We start from the raw sequence: 5,939 nt of genomic DNA on the forward strand, positions 1-5,939 counted from the left end.
TGTGTGTGTGTGTGTGTGTATCACACAGAACATCCCAAACCATCTCATTTTACTATACACCCACTTCCCAGATAGCACCCTCCCATAGCATCCCTCCCCCCACTAGAGCCCTTATACTCTGATATCCCTGCTACTGTCTGCTGTGTTGTCGGCACCCTCAGCCATTCCCCACTACTTGCCCTTCTGGTGAATCTAGTCAGCCTGGCTACTAATAATCTGAAACGCATGTGCAAACATCTTAATGTCAATTGCATTAAAAATGAAGTTTTGTGCATGAAACTGTATTTCAATAATGAAATGGAGATCTTTTTTAAAGGTTAAAACCTCATCTAATTTTATGTCTTATAGGGTTTATACTGAGTATAATATTGTATAACTGTAATAATTCAACTGTAAATCTAAAAATGTACAGCCAGTTTTGTAAGAGATGCAACCTAGTTCAGAAAATTGTTATTGAATATATCAATGCTGATGTAATGAAATGCTTCTTCTAAGTATGTAGTTATTAAATAAATAATTAAAAAATAAAATATTAAAAAATAGATCCGAGTTAAACATTCTGCAGTCAACCCACAGCAAGCTTCTTCAAGAAAATAATGCACTGAAAACAATTGAGGCACCAGCCCCAAAATGGGTATTTCTAGAAAAAGCCCCCCCAAAACAGCACTCCCACAGCTGGGTGAAATAGAAACACTGTACATAAAAAAAAATTGCACGAACTCTTAACTAAGTCTGGTTTCTAAAGTTGTTTTGCAATTTATCAGTTTATTTACGGGGTCAAAATTCTTATGACTTCTCATGTGCTTCACATGTATAATATATTTTGTGTATAGAGATAATCTGGTGTCTACCAGTCAGGAAATAGGTTTTTCCTACTTCTCAGGGTAGGTTTGTGGGGGAGCTGAAAGCACAGGCTCCTGTGTGAATGGTGTACAGTGAGACAGCTGAGTGTGGCCATCTGCTACATGGAATTGTACAAGGGCAGCTTACCTGTTGGCAATGAACTAGGGACTGTGGACTCATTGGCATATAATTTAATTAATGATAATGCCCAGCATGGTATGAAACTTATAGACCATGGACTCTTTGAATTAGGTCTTTCAATTTATATCTTTATAAATATGTTTTGTCCTCTCTCCTCCATCCCTTCTCTCCTTCCGTCCTATACTGGAGAATAGACCCTAGGGCCTCCTGCATGCTAGGCAAATGTTCTCCTACTGAGCTACATCCCCACACCCTGCCCTTTTCTTTCTTTCTCTCTCTTTCTTTCTTTCCTTCTTTCTTTCTTTCCTTCCTTCCTTCCCTTCCTTCCTTCCTTCCTTTCTCTCTCTCTCTCCTTTCTTCCTTCCTTCCTTCCTTCCTTTCTCTCTCTCTCCTTTCTCTCTCTCTCCTTTCTTTCTTTCTTTCTTTCTTTCTTTCTTTCTTTCTTCTTTCTTTCTTTCTTTCTTTCTTTCTTCTTTCCTTCTTTTTTCTTTCTCTCTCTTTCTTTCTATTTATTTATTTTTATTTTATGCATGTGTGTAAGTGCATGCATGTCATGCAATGCCAGTGGAAGTCAGAAGAGGGTGTTAGATCCCCTGAAACTGGAGTTGTGGACAGTTGTTAGCCACCATGTGGGTGCTGGGATGCAGAGCCGGGTCTTCTGAAAGAACAACCAGTACTCTTAACTGCTGAGCCATCTCTCCAGCCGCCCCCCCCGCCTTTTCTTCTTTATTGTGAGACAGAGTCTCACAAAGTTGTCTGAAAAGACTTTGAATGTGCAGTCCTATTGCCTCAATCTCCTGAGTAGCTGAGATTACAGGCCTATGCTGTGAGCTGAGCTTTTCTTTTTTTCTTTTGTGTGTAGTGTGTATGTGTGGGCATGTTGGTGTGTCTGTTGCACATATATGTGCATGTGCATGTGGAGGCTATAGGTTGATGTTGGGTATCTTCTCTCTGTCTTTTTTTTAATGATTTATTTTTAAAGTTTTTATTTTATGTGTGAGTGTATTGCTTGCATGTATGCAAGTGGACCCATGTTGTGCAACACCCACGGATGTCAGAAGAGGGTGTCAAATCCCCTCCAATTGGAGTTACAGATGGTTGTTAGCTACCCTGTGGGTGCTGGGATTCAAGCCCGGGTCTTCTGCAAAAGCAGCCAGTGCTCTTAACTGCTGAACCATCCCTCAAGCTCTCTTATTTTTTGAGACAGGCTCTCTTATTGAACCAGGAACTCACCAACTGGCTAGACTGGCTGACTAGTAAGCTCCAGGGGTATACCTGTCTCTGCTCCCCAAGCATTAGGGTTGCAGACAAAAGCTATCATATCAAACGTTTACATGGATGCTGGGGATCCAAACTTAAGTCCTTGTGCTTGCACAGCAGGCACTTTACCAACTGAGACATCTCTCAGTCCTTTTTTTTCTTTCTATTTTTTTTTTCTAAAATAGAATATTTGGGAGCTGGAGAGATGGCTTAGCAGCCAAGAAGACCTGGGTTTGGCTCCCAGGTTTGGTTCCCAGTGGGTGTTAGCACCCAAATGGCAGCTAACAACCATCTGTAACTTTAGTTCCAGGAGATCCAATGCCCTCTTCTGGCCTCCATGGGCATTGCACATCCAGGTGCACTTACATGCATGCAAGCAAAGCATTCATACACATAATAAATAAAAATAAATAATTAAAAAAAAACCCAAGTATGGTAGCACATGCTTTTAATCCCAGCCCTGGGGAGGCAGAGACAGGCAGATCTCTGTGAAATTGAGGCCAGCCTGTTCTACATAGTGAGTTCTAAGCCAGCACAGGCTACAGGGAGACCATGTCTCAAAAAACCAAAAAAATTAAATTTGAATTTAAAAATAAAAATAAAAATATGGGACTGGAGAGATGACTCAGCAGTTAAGAACACTGGCTGTTCTTACACAAGACTCAGGTTCGATCCTAGCACCCACTTGGCAGCTAACAACCATCTGTAATTCCATTTCTAGGGGATCTGATATCCTCTTCTGATCTCCATGGGCATTGCACAACATGGGTGCACTTATATACATGCAGGCATAACACTCATACACATAAAATAAAATTTAAAAAAGTAGAATATTTTTGCCTCTCTTGGACCTAATAGCTTCTTTGTTGTTTTTTTCTTTGTTTTTGTTTTGTTTTGAGACAGGGTCTATCTATGTAGCCCTGACTGACCTGGAGCTTGCTATGTAGACCAGGCTGGCCTAGACCTCACAGAGATCTGCCTGCCTCTGCCTTCCCAGTGCTAGGATTAAAGGCGTGCACCCAAAAGGACCTCATAACTTTAAATTTTAAGCATGTTTACAAAGTAACATGAAAAATAACAGTATCCATGATTCATAATTTCCTCAAGTCAGGGGTTGTTATATTCCTTTTCCAGTGATATTTTTTAATAATACAAGTTTACATAAAGTTATTTTCATGGAAGTGTATAATACACTTTGAGCATCCTTCTCCATACCCCACTCTCCTCTACCTTCTCTCTGCTTCCCCCCCCCATTAGTGTCCTTTGTTACCCAGACAGCTTGGCTTCTACTTTCATGTCATCAGTACATATATAACTTTATGCACAAGTATTATCGAGGAGCCAAAAATGGGGGAAACATGGTATTTTTGTCTTTCTGAGACTTAATATGATTATCTCCAGTTGTATCCATTTTCCTACAACCATCATCACTTCATTTTTATGGCTGAAAGAATTACACAGTATATACAAACCCCATTTTTTATCCATTGGTCTTATTTGACACCTAGGTTGGTTCTATAACACCTACTTTCAGTGGTATCTTTTTAATATTTTGTTTTAAATGAGGCGATATTATTTGCAAGTCTTAAGTTCAATAAATACAACTTTCTGAATGAATTGCCACTGCCAAGTAACAGACTAGACCTGGTATATTTTTTTTTCATGAGCAGCTTACTTTATTATTTTTTAAATATATTTTTTAATATTAAAAAAAAGTTTTTAGACAAAGCATTTCATTACAGCTTTAACATACAACATACTCGTTTCCAGAGCAAAGATACATCTCTTTCAAAAGTGGCTATACAATTTTTAGGTTTGCTGTTGAATTAATACAGTTATACAATATTGAACTCAGTAACCAAGGAAGCGAAGAGAAAACCCACAGACAGCCACTTTTGAAAGAGATGCATCTTTGCTCTGGAAATTGGCTGAATGAGTTTCTAACCTTTAAAGAAAGATCTCCATTTCATTTTAAAATATACTGTTTCTTACAGAAAGACTCATTGTTTTTGCTGATAATGCTGAGATGTTGGCGCATGTGTCTCTAATCTGTATGTATCTGATTATTAGTAGTCATAATCGGTTGCACTCGGATCCTTGGCACCTGTGTGTCTTATAAAGTCATCGAGTAGATTTCAATGGTAATGTTTATCACCTCTACTAATTAACATGACATAAATTTTTAGGCTTCCTCCTCAAATATAACACATTTAAAAAAATTTGTTGATTTTTGTGTGTGTGTGTGTATATCACACAGAACATCCCACAAACCATCTTATTCGACTATACACCCACTTCCCAGATGGCACCCTCCCATAGCCTCCTTCTCCCCTTTACTCTGATATCACTGCTACTGTCTGTCCACTGTGTGGTTGGCACCCCCAGCCATTCCCCACTACTTGCCCATCTGGTGAATCTAGTCAGCCTATCTAGAGGTCTTTGTTTTAGGAAGGTCAGCTGTTCCTCATCTAGCGGCAATTGGTTGTCAATAGTCCTTTAGATAAGATTGGGGTCTGCTGTACATTTTCCAAGTTCTATGCTGGGTTACTATCTGGGAGTACCTTGGGCTACCCTGGCCAACAACTCAAAAGAAGGTATCTCCTATCTGGCATTGTTGCCTTTAGCTACACATATGGACTCTTAAAAAAATATTGGCCCCTTTAATCTATGGTTATACTTTCCCTTTGGGTGTTAAGGCCATACAGTTGGCCCAGATAAACCAATTTATTTTTACTCTTAAGGCTGTTTGAGGATCTGTTCCTCAAGGGTCACATGAGCTTGGGAGGAGCCCCTGGCTCCTTTCTTTTACCAGTTCTGGTGAAAGATAAGTCAAAGGTCCTGCTTGACCATGGCTGGCTTCGCATGGAAGCATGGAAGAAATGATTCCCCTGTGTTGACCCTCCTCTTTGTAGACTGGACACTGGTTCAAGTCCATCTCATGGGGTCTACTCGGCCTCCTTGATCAAGAGGACAGGTGACCCACCACAATTACAGGACATTTTGAGAGATGCTCATAGTCACCTGGAACTAGTTGACCTAGGAGTGCAAGGAGCAAAAACTGTCCTTTATGTCCCTCTGACCAAATTATTATAGGCCTCAAAGCATGTCTTTTCAACATCCAAGAAGGTTAGTTCCACCAGTCTGGTACTTTTAATTACTGTGTGCCATGTAGATAAATCTTGGGCAAAGACCAATTGTTCTCAGATAAAGCTTACCTAGACATATTTCTTGATCTGGTATGTATAATTTCTCAGTACATTGTTGGACTAATATGGTTCCCTCTGGTTTTAAAAACTAGCTAGGCATTATTTATCTCTTGCATTGTCTCACCCCTCCATCATGGTGTCCCCAGTTAAGGTGCCCCCATTTCCCCCCTTTCTCCCTTACTAATACCCTTCTCCTATGGTCCTACCTCTCTTGAGCTCCTTCTTTCCCTTTATCCCCTAGGTTCCTTGTATACCCTTCCCTCCCCCTCCCTTAAACTAACCCAGTTTTTATCCATATCTCCCTTATTAAGGCCTGTTTCCTACTGTTCTTCTCTTTCAGCTTCTTTCTTTTCCTTTACTTCCCTGGTTCCTTTCCATTATCCTGGTTCCAGTAGTTATGTCTGGATACATACTAACTTGTCAGGATTTGGTTCTAGGATCCGCATATAAGGGAGAACATATGTCGATTTTTTTTTTAATTTACAGAAA

At 40.0% G+C, this 5,939-nt stretch overlaps 1 pseudogene; it reads left to right on the forward strand.

Annotated features, from left to right (window-relative positions):
* The window catches only part of LOC103741693, a 56,256-nt pseudogene that overhangs the window by 2,355 nt on the left and 47,962 nt on the right, over positions 1–5,939 (forward strand).

This window comes from Nannospalax galili, unplaced genomic scaffold (assembly GCF_000622305.1).
Source record: "Nannospalax galili isolate Female #2095 unplaced genomic scaffold, S.galili_v1.0 scaffold741, whole genome shotgun sequence".
Classification (NCBI taxonomy): Eukaryota; Metazoa; Chordata; class Mammalia; order Rodentia; family Spalacidae; genus Nannospalax; species Nannospalax galili.